Source organism: Hipposideros armiger, unplaced genomic scaffold, assembly GCF_001890085.2.
Source record: "Hipposideros armiger isolate ML-2016 unplaced genomic scaffold, ASM189008v1 scaffold_393, whole genome shotgun sequence".
Lineage (NCBI taxonomy): Eukaryota > Metazoa > Chordata > Mammalia > Chiroptera > Hipposideridae > Hipposideros > Hipposideros armiger.
In genome coordinates this window covers 185,495-199,113 of record NW_017731743.1, presented here as the reverse complement: position 1 = coordinate 199,113, position 13,619 = coordinate 185,495, and positions in this window count along the sequence as shown.

The following is a 13,619-nucleotide window of genomic DNA, read 5'->3' as shown; positions in this document are numbered from 1 at the left end:
AGAACAAAACGACAGCAACTTGTCTGTTCCCCTTCCCCAATCCCCCAGCACTGTTCCCATCCCCCCAATTCCCCAATAAAAATCTTTAAAAAACATTATATATATATATATATATATATATATATATATATTACCATCATTTAATATCCAATAAACTATGATAGTTTGGACCGGCAAAAAAATTAATGTATTTCTTTTAAAAGTAAATAAATATCTAAAAAAAGAAAGTTGATCTAGGATCTAACCTTAGCAAAGACCCTGTATTTTTCCAAGTTTCTTCTATTTTATTTTTGTTTATGAACAACCATCTTTTTACAGTTATCATAGAATAGATTGTGTTTTGCCTTTTCACTTAATTTTTTATACCCATTTTCCAAGTTCCTACATACTCTCTATAATTATTATTTCAATCACTGCATACAATTCTGCTGAGTTGATTATAGTCATAACTTGGTTCACCATACCCTTCTCACCATACTATTTATCTGTTTAAGTATCTGTCTCCTCTTGAGGGCCAGGAGAGTGCCTGGAGTAATTTTCCAGGGCTACCACAGCAAAGTACTACAGACTGGGTGGCTTAAACCCCAGGAGTTCATTGTTTCACAGTTCTAGAGGCTGTGAGCAGGTGTCAGCAGGTTGTTTCTCCAAGGTCTCTTTCCTTGGCTTACAGATGGCTGTGTTTTCACTGTGTCCTCACATTGCCATTCCTCTGTGTGTGTCTATGTCCTAATCTCCTCTTCTTAGAAGGACACCAGTCATTCAGGATTACGGTCTACTCTATTGACCTCATTTAAAATTAATTACCTCTTTAAAGACCCTAGCTCCAAATACAGTCACATTCTGAGGTACTGGAGATTAGGACTTTAGCATATGAATTTTGGGGGACATGACTCAATTTCCATGATGTATTCAGCACATGTTTAACTGACCAAATTTATGAACATTCAGGTTGTTTTCTCAGCTTCCCCCTAAATAAAAGCACTTCGAAGAATATATTTGTATAGTTGTTATATTTTTTAGGTATAACCAAAATATGCACTTATAGAGTTTTTGTGTTTTGAATGTCTACTAGCATACCAGTTAACTGCTTTTTATTTTACAGATGAGGAAGATAAGCATGAGAGAGATTAAACGTCTTGCTAGGATTAAAAAAAAGATTTAAAAAAATCTCCTATACCTGAGACCACATCCCTCAACATTTTCTGATTTATTCTTTTGTTAACTTGGGAAAGTGCAATAGGAAGAGAGAATTCCCTCAACTGTAACACGAAGCTGATATTACAGCACAGTTAGTGTACCTCACATATTAGTGACATAATTTTTGTTTTTAATGAGATCATTTCTTCTGAAGTAACTGATGCTTGACTTCTACTTTAATCACCCTTTGCTTTATTTTAAATTTGCTTTTTTTAGATTTAATTTTTAAAATTTGCAATTAGAAACTGATCATTAAATGGGGAATTCCTATAAAGGATGACTATAGGCCCTGCAAGCAAACATTTATAAAAATATACACTGAAATTTGGTGTAGTTTTAGACTTCTTTCTCAATTCCTTTGTGTTCTTTTGTGGTATATAGGAAAAAGAAAGAGTCCTCTAAATTTGCCTATTAGTCTCATTGGTAATTTAGAGAAGTCTTACATACATTGAGATTTGGGAATTGTTTTTTGTTTAACAGAAGTAATATTATGCTAGAATATTCATACTATAAATGACTTATAAGTGGTTTAACTTTGGCTAAATACAGTCATACACCACTTAATGACAAGGATATGTTCTGAGAAATGCATGGCAGACGATTTTGTCATTGTGAAAACACCATAGAGTGTCTCATACAAACCTAGATGGTATAGCTCTCTACCGTAATTGTATGTGCTATACTTTTATACAACTGGCAGTGCAGTAGGTTTATTTATACCAACATCACCACAAACACATTAGTATGCACTGTGCCATGATATTATGATGGCTATGACATCACTAGGTGATAAGAGTTTTTCAGCTCCATTATAATGTTATGGGACCACTGTCGTATATAGAGTCCATTGTTGACCAAAACGTTATATGGCTCATGACTGCATTCCATCATTCTTCACTTATTTAGCAAACAGTTTTATGAGCACCCAATAGTTACTGATCTAGGTAATGAAATGACCCAAAGATGATTAAAGTACTAAGTTTCATAAGGCACTACCATGTGACAAATGTTATAGTGTAGGCAAGTAGGAAGTGCTTAGGAATACAAAGGGGAACGTATAACTTTATGATTTAGGGAAGCTTCAAAGGGGAGGTGTCTTTTGGGTTGAATTGAGTCCTCTGTCAGGAGAGTAACTTTACAGAAAACGGGAAAGGATAGATATATTAAGAGGAGGTAACAACAGGTTCAAAGGCACAGTATGCTCATGCTCAGGGGTAAAAAATTCAGTCGTTTCTGTCTAGAGTAGCAAGTCTCAATGTGTGTTACATGAACAATTGATGGTATAACAGATGGTTTAGGGTGGGAAGCAGAGGTAGCATTTTAAATTTTAAAAATGAACTTTAATAGCAATAGTTAAATATTCAGTAGAACTACCAGCAGTACATTAAAACTTGATTTAAAGAGATTGCTTGGAATGAGAATAAATTTGAGTAAAATCAGTACTTGGTTTGTAGAAAAATATGGAGTAGGCAATTATTTTGGAGGAACGTGACTGTGAGAGTGGTATGTGAGCAACTGAACTGTAGGAACCAGGGCTCTAAGACCATAGGTGGCATGGTTGGGGAAGGACAGCTGGGTCAGCTGAGGAGCACTGCATACATGTGCTCAAGACTTCGGGTTTCACCTTGAAGCAACTCCAAGATGTGCTGGAGACTCTTTAAGTAAAAGAGTGACATGGTCACTATATTTGAGAAAGATAATTCTGGGCCAGTGAAGGGTAGATGGAAGCAAGAGGTCCCCAGTGCTCATTTATACTGCGCATTCCAATCAGATGTCTCAGGGGGGACAGATTACCTTGTTTCCATTTGGGACAGAAGTTCAAATTTTTGTCATGTATTTTTTCCTATTGGAAATCAAATATTGAAGTTTTTTTCCCCCTTCATATTACTTATTCTCTGTTTGGTTTCTAAAGGCAATATTAAATCTTTACGGTGAACAATGTCCACCAAACTTGTATGAAAGAATTTTTATCCCTAACTCCTCCACCTTGACCTATGTAACCATGGCCTTGAACTACTGTAGTCCACAAATTATTGTTTTCATTGGGGCTAATTTTTCCCCCAAATGGAAATTTGGCAATCCCACTGACATTTTCCGGTTGCTTTCAGTCGTGAAACAATGTTCCAGTTCAGAAATCAAAGGATCCAGTACCATGTCATAATCAAAACTCTAAGCTTGGTGTAGAGTTGAGGTTTCTGTCCTCTGACAGCTGAGGCCGACTGCTGGGTGGAAAGGCTGCAGCTGGGAAGGGTCTTAGTTGACATCTGTTTCCACATGGAGCACATCTAGCCCTCCTCCTCACCAAGCTGGCCACACCTTCAGACACCTACTTGGTAGGAGAGGAAGGGGGGACTTTAAAGGCTTTTCTTGCCAGACACTGCTGTGCCCTGGCACCCTGTACCTAGGGCCCAGTTGGCGTTTAGACCTGATTGTTTTGGGGGTGTTCTTATTAAGTTTGTGGAGGTTGCCCAATCACTATCACGATGTACCTGGAATCTCTAGCTCCAACCTGGGTGATTGCATGTCTAATCCAGCTGTTCACTTGCTTTTCCCTCAGCCACTAAAACTTGTGTCATTTTGCCAGCTTCTCTCTGCTGGTCTCTGGCCCTCCCATGTGGCCAGGACTGGGATGTCATTTGCTGAACTCAGTGCAAAATGAAAACATAGGACCCCTTGCTTAAAAATTATTAAGAATTTCAAGCCCATGACAGCAGAACATTAAACCAAGCACAGGTTCTTTCTGCAAGCAGGTTCCTGTGTGACTGCCCAAGTTCCACGTCCATGAAGCTGGCTCTGCTCGTGGCTTTCGTGAATCAGACTTCAGATAATCCTATGCAGGCAGAACACACTCACATTCTCTTTGTTTACACAGGCTCTGGAACACAGACCAATTCTCAGGTGTTTACTCTGCTGTCGAGGCAGTTAGCTAACCTGTATCATATCCTTAGATGTTCTAGATGAGAGTCGGACAGTGGTTCCCATATTTCCTATGCTGTACAGGATTTAAGGTAAGATCTCCTGGTGGGCTCCCTAAAACCCTTCTTTTGTTGTATTCGTTTCCTATTGCTCCTATAAGAAATTACCATAAACTTTGTGGATTAACACAACACAAACTTATTATTATACCGTTCAGGAGGTCAGAAGTCTGACATGGTCCTCACGGGGTAGTGTTGGCAGACCTGAATTCCTTCTGGAAGCTCTAGGAAAGAATCTGTTTCCTGTCTTGTCCTGGGTGTGAAGATGAAAGAGACTCCCAGGGATGAGCACGTGGAGGCCACTGGCCTTGGGAGCAGGGGAGTTCTGTGGCACCTCACCTGGTCGTGGATTGAGACCTGATGTGCTAGGATGAAGAGGCTGGTTGGGTGCATTCACAGTTGTCTGGTACAGAGGTTCCAAGGGCCTGGCTTGGGGTGCTGGTGATGATATGGAGAAACAAAACCTGTGAAATGTTACAAAGAAAGGAGCCACAAAACTTGCAAGGGCACTTGAATCAGATGTTCCCAGACTTTGTGCTCCATGGTTTGGGAGAGTATTGATGTCTTTAACAGCACCAGAGGAGAGGGGAGACGGGCTGGGGCGAAGATGGATGTATCTGAGCATGTGGAATGCATCTGTAGCCCATCCAGGTAGGAGGAAAGAACTTTTAAGAATAAACGAGGAAATGAGTATGAAGCTGAATATTAAATCTGTTTCCTTGCCTTTTCCAGATTTTAACGACCACCTGTATTGAGGCTTATCTCCTCATTCTTCATTTTCCATGCTAGCAGTGTAATATCTTAAACCTCTGATTCTCTGGCCTTTCCTTCCATCATCACATTGCCTTCTCTCACTCTGACCATATTGCCTCCATCTTATAAGGACCCTTATGATTGCCTCTGGCCCTTCTAAACAACCCAGGATAATCTCCCTATTGTCAGATCCTTCATCACATCTGCAAAGACCTTTTGCCATGTGAAGTAATGTATTCATTGGGCATTAGGACATGAACATGTTTGGGGCTTACCTCACTTATCTTGAGGGAGAAGCAGCTTTCTCATCCTTCCCTTTGGAACTCACACCTCACCAGGCTGAGGAGCGGTAGCGTTCCCACCCTCCCCACTGTGGGTGTGAATTCCCAGCACAGCGCCCTGCAGAAATCTCACCAACTTTGGTTCAGCTTTAATTCTAAAAGTAGGTGAGGTGGTTAAGAATCATCTTATACGTTTTGCAGGTAAACTATTTACACTCAAGTCCTTATCTCAAGGTCTGTTGCCAATTCATCTTTTGTCTTCCACTTTCCTGATTTCACTGTTAAAATATTCCAGTAGCAATTGTATGTCCACTTCGGTGCTTACAGAAAATGTTATAGTGGTGGCCAAGTAGGAAAACAATAACATATAATTTTATTTTATATGAGTTTAATGGTTCATTTCCCTCTAATGAAGAGTTAATGTGAAAATTCTGGGAGGTTATTGTTCTCTCCTACTCCCTGCTTTGAGCCCTGATACTTTGCAGTTTTCACATTTATGTGACCTAGAGTAAAATCTTTAAGTGGCATGTCAAAGGGAAGATTTTTTTTTGTTCTTTTGAAAATGTATATTGGAGCAGATAGCTGTGTGTGATGTGTTTGAGTTTCTGCTCCATGGCCAGACAGCTCCAGGATTCAGCTCTGAGCCAGGCTCTCGGATCACTCCCTCAGGGATCATGGGAACCCTAACTCGGGTGGAATCCAGTCAGCTTGCCTTCCTGTTTTCTCTGACTCTGCTCCTGGTCTGGCCTCTGCTCATGCCTCATTTCCGTGACCAGTGATCTCTTTTATTCCTGGCTTTTAGGGTCTGGAACTCGGTTTCAGGGTCACAAGTTTATCTGGAAATGCAGTTCTGGCTAATTCTGCTGTTAGACTGTGTTCTTGTCCGAACCTATGCATGGATCTCTGACTCAAAGTCGGGCCTATCCCGGATGTCACATCTCTCCGAGGTCCTGCCTGCTGGAGTCCCCGTGTTTCTATGGTCTGACTGTTACTCGGCCACGCCCCGGTTACCATTTGTTGAATTTCCTTGGTTCTAAACACGCGCCCTGTCCTCCTCCTTTGTTTATACCAGCTCCCTAGATCTCAAATGCTTCATGGGCAACCATCCTCCCCTTGGCTGCTGAATCAGAATCTTAATAGCAGCCCCTTCTACAAGCTGTATTTCACCCAGGTCTCAGCGGCCTGTCCTCATATGGACTATTCTGCTGTGGATAGAATGCTTGTTATAATAATATTAATGTATAAATAGGGGTATTTATTATGAAAATGAAAAATGAGATTTTAGAATTAGGATGTATTTTGAAAATTTGTGTGCATGGGGTGTTGTTTGGTGACACTTAAACACTTAAAATCATTTCAGGGAGCTTTTTTACAAGAAACAGTGTTCTCAAAGGCTGTTATGCTTCTGTTCAGGAGACAGGGTGATTCCCTTTAAAGCTGATATTTTTCTTCCATTATTCATTGATTTATGTTTGGGTCCTTGTATTATTTAATAGCCCTCTTGTCTGAGAAAATATAAATAAAGATCAAGTTGAATGTTTTCTTAAGCCAATTTTAATTTTGAACAAAAGATCTTTGAGAGGTCAAACTCAAGATAATTTCAGAATTCTAAACAGGTTTTATAACCTCTATTGGCAAGAGATCTGTATTTGCAGAATCCATAAAGCTTTTAAGGTATAGTTGATATTGAAACAATAATGACCCTGGAACAGGATATTTCCTGGAGATTAATGACCAGCTGGGAGGGGTTGATGGCCTGAGGTGTAGTTGAGGGCCATTAACCTCAGACAGTCATTAAAGCCCAGGAAATGTCCTATGTCTAGGTCGTTATTGTTATTATAAATTGAAAATGGAAAAAAGAAACAGGAATACAGATGATCCGAAGGACGACTCGATTTCCAGTGGTTTCAACAGGGAGTGTATTGGGAGAATTTATTCCCTGTCCATTAGCCAACCAATCTCCCTGAATCCTCTGTCACATCGCCCTTCAACTGATGGTCTTTGTGCTGGAAATCCCTGAATTCCCCCAGATACTGGAGTAGAGAGTATAGGTCCCTCTTTGTAGCTACCTTTGCTCAGAGTGACTGGATTAAACAAATAGTAAAAGTGAATTACTTTGCCACTGCTCTTAATTGCATCCTACATTGCCGTCTACTTGCTTCCCATGGGATCAGCTGCTTTCTTCTGTATTTAGCTGCAGTACATTTCCCACAGCTAAATTTCAAGCCCCTGGATATTTTGTCTGCTTGTTTCCCAGGTCTTTGGGGGGTGAAAGTGCATGTTATTTGCTTTGCAGTTGCACTGTCTCTAGTCATGCTAGATATAGCACCCCAGTCCAATTCCTTGCTCAGTTTTCAAAAAGTACTATACATCAGAGGGATTTTTGAATCCCCAATTAATAAGTATTGCTTAGTTTTGAATGTACTAGGTTTCAGTTTTCTATAAGTCCTGTAGCAGCAGATTCACCTTCCTCTCTCTCTCTCTCTTTTTCCCTAAACAATGCAAAAACATTCAAAATGAAGAAGCTATTGCTTAGTGTTTCCAATATCTCTTTAGGGCTTCCTACAAGTAGTTGGGTATGATGTAGTCAGCTTGAATATTCTGAAACAGAACTTGCCAATTTTATTTTATTTGCAGGCTATAGGAAATTTCATGTCAGACAAAAAAAAAAAATTCAAAAAAATCAGAACAGTATGCCCTGAGCATCATATAGCTATGGCTCTACTGTTTCACTTATTCAGTGGTTACAGAAGGTTTAAGCTGTGTGTGCATCAGCTCAAATTCATCACCAGTGAGTGTAAAACAAAAGAAAAACTCACAACATTTGCCTTGATAACACTGGTCAAAACATCAGCTTTGTAGAATAGCATATTAATGTATAATACTAGGCTGCCCGCATTGTTATGGATTTTTATAAATATGCAGTCCATCCTCAAAAGGCTCCTCTTTCTGTAGTAGTACCTTATGATTTTGGTGTAACATTTTGAAAGACCCAGTTAAAATTCATATGCTAAGTTTTTAACCATTGATACCTTAATTTATTACATCTTTTAGATCACAATGAGCCTGGGGATTCAGTATAACCAAAATAATAAGATTAATAAATAATAAAGTATTATGAAAGTATTCTTTTTTCAAATCCTTATCTATATAATTTGTGAAAGCCTTTTTCTTGGCAGGGTCTTCAAAGTAGTTCACATTGTCTTTGATGCTCCTAAAAGTCCTCCTATTCCAGCACACATCCTCATTTTAACAATTATTTATTGAACGTGTGTTTTGTTCCAGTCTGTGCTTGTTGCTGTCTGGCATCCTTTCTTTAGGCTGACTTTTCTTGGTGAGGTGGGTAACTTTTATGCAGGCTGCAGGATTTGTTGTCACCTTAGGGTGGTACAACTCTTGAAATGAATGTCACCCTATGAGGTTGTTAGTGTTACTCTGGTGAAGTGGGGAAGAACTCCCTTTCTACCTGCTACAACATTTTTTTACAATAATCTGATCTTGAGTTTTCAATTTCTTAGTATGCCTGTTGATTTCCTAATTTATTTTAATATAATAATTCACTTCCCCGCCACTTTGATTTCCTATATCACCCCTTCTAGTGGAATTTGGTGCAAGTTATTATGCTAATGGGTTGGAAATGTTATAAGTGATGTTGCCCATGGTGACGTACAAAATCACCCCTTGGCCCTCTATTGCAACAGGCATCTTGATTCTCCCATCAGGGTGAATTCCCTCCATATTTCACACTGCCAAGGAGTTCTGACCTTCTCTCTTTGAATGTTTATGTAATCACAGCCCTACCTCGCCAGTCATTGCTCCTTGATGATGGCCCTGCAATTGTCCTGTCCCAGGTAGTCTAGATGGAAGCCCCCTGGCATGTCTGAATTCTTGCATTGCTAAGGTGGAATAAGGACCCTTTGAAGACACTTACTTCAGAATTTCCTTGGAGCCATTCTGATTGTGCTGCTATAGGGGATACCAAGAGGCATAAATATCCTAAGTGCATAGCCATAATATAATCCAGACAAGGGAGAGAACATCAGATACTGATAACCTGGCTGTTCTCATTCTAAAAGAAGATAAAAGCATGGGAAGATACAACTAAATACTAAATATATTTGTTGAAGAGTTTCAACTCATTTTGGGATAAGCTTCCAAATACTGCTGTTCTTCATTGTACCTAATTTTATGCAGTTAATAACAGGAACCTTAATGATATGTTGGCTAGATTGCAGAATGTTCTAGTCACTTTTAATTAATAGAATAGTCTTGTGCTATTGTTTCAAAATTTTAATTTTAAATTAAATTCAAAGCTCTTTTCCTCCCTTCATTCTCCAAAGAATTGACTTCCCCCTCCTCTATCTTCTGACCAGGAGTTTTTCTATCATGTTCAGGCAATGTAGAAGAGGGACAATGGCCACCGCCTTCTTATTTGATTACCTACGGCGAGGCCAACTTCTCTGCTTGGTTAGCTGTCCTCATTTGTTTGGCTCAGGGTAATTATTAATGCTTTCTGAGTGGCAGGCATGTATTTGCTGGTCCTCTCATGCGATTCTTCTGAATGTCCCCCAAATCCTCTCCTTCCTAATCCGTAGTTCCTGATGTGAGAAATCTGGTTTCATCTTTTCTACCCCCTTAGCCCTTCCAAAAGTTGTCCACCCCAAAACTGAGATCCCTTTTCCTGGTGGTCAGCCTTCTTGGTGAAATCTGAGACGACTGCTTCGCTGGATTTCAGCAACTTTTCTCCTTGTGCGTTAGATAAGTCATTCATCCATGACATGTGAAATAATGGGGCAGATAGCTTAATGGCTGCCTCTTCCCCCAGCCTCACCATGCCTCCCAATTCTCTTTTGCTTGGCTCAGGTAGCCTACGTGGGATGGTCAAACAGATTGCCAACTGGGAAATGAATTGCTTATCTTCCCTTCATGTAGTCACTCCTATTCTTAACATGGATTCCCTTTGCACCCTCTTCTCTTGTTTTATTATAGTAACAAAATAACCTACTATCCTCCTTCATAGAATAGTATTTCTTTAAAAAGCTATTCTCCTCACTACCCTCCAAGTTCTCTTCTTACATTGCCCAGGAAGAGGTGAATGATTTGGTAGTAAGGCTTGTTCTAGACTGATGCCACCGATTAGTAAGTCCTATAGAGATTGTCTATATAGTAGAATATGGGAGTCTTAGCATATTTCAGTCTTCAGCTTTGAACTTGAATACAGTTTGGGGAAGCTGGAAAATTCTCACTTAATATCTTGCTTTAATGTTTTAAAAGAAAAGGAGGAGAATATTAAAATAAAATCACAATTGCTGTTCTTGTCCTAAAAGAATGAAACTGGAGTCAGATAACCAACAAAGAATGGGCATAAGCCAATATGAACCATTTAGAGTAATTTGCTGGCTCAGAGAGGGAGAGGCTTGCCAGGAATCCTAAAGGGAGTCCGGAGGGATGAGACTATTTTCAAGGGCACCTGGTACAATATTAACAGTTAACAGAGAAAACAGAATTTACGTTATGCTCCTGTTGGCTCTGAGTACCTGATCTCCATCCTGAAAACAGCAGACCTGAAAATATGAAGACAGAATCAAATCACAAGGAAGTGGGGGCGGGGTGTGTGTGTGATGAACAGAGAATAGCAATGTACTTCAGGTAAGTTCAGGCCCTGGGATTGTCGGAGAGTGGGCCCTTTTCGGTGCGAAATCCAGGTCCGTGGCACCTCAAGCAAAGAACTGAACAAGATGCTGGAGTAAAGTAGTGAAAAAGTAGTTTATTTGAAGAGATAGTACATTTCAAAGAAGTAGAAGCAGGCCTGAGCAGTAGAGAATGGCTCAAGGGCCCATTATTAGAAGAGAAATTACATTCCAAAGAGTTTGGAGCAGGCCACGTGCAAAGGCGTGGCTCAAAAAGGAAGAAGAGGTCAAAAGGCCAGGGTGTACAAAAAGGGAAAAAGAGAAAAAAGGGTGGTCTTCCCAGGACTTGGAGTTTTTATCCTTATCTAGAATGGGCTGTTCCCCTAAGGGTGTGGGGCCACTTGATTGGCACCTATGATTGATAGGATGTACCTCGGAGGTGAGTGACTGGTCTGATCTAGTTGTACCCGTTTGTTTTCCCACAGGGGTAGATAATTACAATACAAAGGCAAGTTTTGGGTGTAAAGGGGATGTCCCCTTGGTGGTCTGCACTCTGTGGGACCTGCAGGAATGCAGAGACCCAATGCCTGCCTCTAACTGCCTGCCTAGTTTTCCCTTTGAGAAACGTGATCCCCATAAAACCTCTATGGGAAGTTGAGGGACAGGAGGTCTTTTTTTCTGTATCTGCTTCTTGCTGGACAGGGGTATAGAGCTGTCCCTGCCTATTGGGGGATTCACGGAACTCTCACCCTCCTGATCTCAGATGGAAGGAAGGGGTCTCTAGCTCCGCCTGGAAGACCGCGTTGGCTTCCTTGGTTGTGACCAGCAATCTTGTTGGGGTATCCTCTGTATCCCCAAACTCCATGAATGAGAAAAAATAGATTTTAATTAATAAATCTGTTAGCTCTCATGAAGCCTGTTGCTCTTCAGGTGGCATCAGTTGTCTGGGCCCAGAATGGGTTTGGCATTTAGCTTACTGACCTGCATTTGGAAGTCACAGGCTTTCAAGAAGTTATCTGAAGCAGGAGACTTCTATTGTTTAGGCTTCAGAGATTGATTTACAAAGCAATTAAGAAGCAGGGGGATAGAAGAATTCTAGGATTCAGGCTAGGAGTAATCTTTAGTTTAGGATTCACAAACTGATGAGAAGAATAATCAAAGCCAGGGGCTAAGAAACTAAGAAACTAGGGAGGAGACTTAACATTTCTATACTTAATATTTCTATAGGAAAGAAAACTTAAAAATCTTTGGGAGGGGGGCCTCTCTTGGCCGGTAACACTGGTACACTATACCCCAGGATGCAAAGAACCAACAAATATGATATCTGATTACCTTTTAATCGTCACTGAGTGCTTTTTTTGTTTGTTTCTCTTTATTTCTTGCAAGTTCACGGGGACGTTTCAGAGAAAATGCCCAAAAATCAAATGAAAGAAATAGAAAAGGAAAATGATTTTAAAACTATCACCTAGTAATTTTGATGTCATTGTAAGCATAATTATTGACTTGACTATTGAGTAGATGGTTTATGAGCAGTTTTAAAGGGAAGGTGATCACTGAGAGCAACATGGGTTCAAGAAGAATATTAGCTGGACTAATCAGATCTCTTTCCCAATTTTAGACTAGTAATTCAGAGTGAAGCTAAAATGTAAGGCATACTAAATTTCATAAATCATCTCACATTCTCTCATTGCATCCTGAAAGATGCGATGGGGAAATATGGGTAGATTATAGTTTGCATAGGTGGATTCCCAGCTGTTGGAAAAACTACTCATTCATTAACAAATATTTTTAGATTCTTACTGTATTCTAGGCAATGTGCCTAGCCCTCAGGATAAGAGAACAGAGAATTCACATTCAGTGAGTGCTCTATGTACTTATGCTAGGTGCTTTACACATGGGGTCGCTTTTACTTGTCTGAGAGATGGGTATTATTTTCTCCTTTGTATGATGAAGAAACAAATGCTCAGAGTTCTTGCCCCAGATCATAATATTTGTACAGTGGGGTAGCAGAGATTCAAACTTTGATCTACCTGATGATAAAGCCATGATCTTCTCACAACATGATTTTCATTCTCCAGAGAATAGAACTAGAGTTAAATGATTTGAAGTTATCAAGAGGCGGGTCATTAAGTAAATTTAGCATAAGATGCTGAGTCATTGTAAGGAGGAACTCTCTATCACTTAGAGCGATGAGCCCTCTTGAATATGAATGAGCTTTGTGTATTGACCCTCCCACTCTCCCTGCAGGTCTTCAAATAGAGAAGGAATGACTATCTGTCAGAGATGCTGTGGATGTGATAGTTGTGTTAGGGGATCTATATCACCCCTGAAATCCCTGCCAATTAGAGTACGCTTTGAGTCTGTGACATTCTGCACCCTCCAAGAATCCATATACTTCTGAGAAAATGGGACGAAGAGGCAAGTAACCATTAAAAAGAATTTTAAAAATTTCCTTTGATTATCAAGACTATATTTATTATAGGCAATTTGGAAAATTCAGAAAAGTGGTATAAAGAAAAGGACTATTACTCGACCAGCCAGTGGTAGTTACTATGAACATTGGTTTATTTTCTTACATATTTTTCTCTGCCTACATAGTTTTTCAATCATAATCATATTAAACACAAGTTTTTGTATTGTCTTTTTGACTTAAGGATGTAATAAAAATATTTTACTATGATTTTATAGTATTTCATAACTATCATTTTTGATGATATGATTATTGAAGTTTTTTATACATTTTTTTTATCTCTATTTCAGATAATTCCTTAGGATAGATTTCT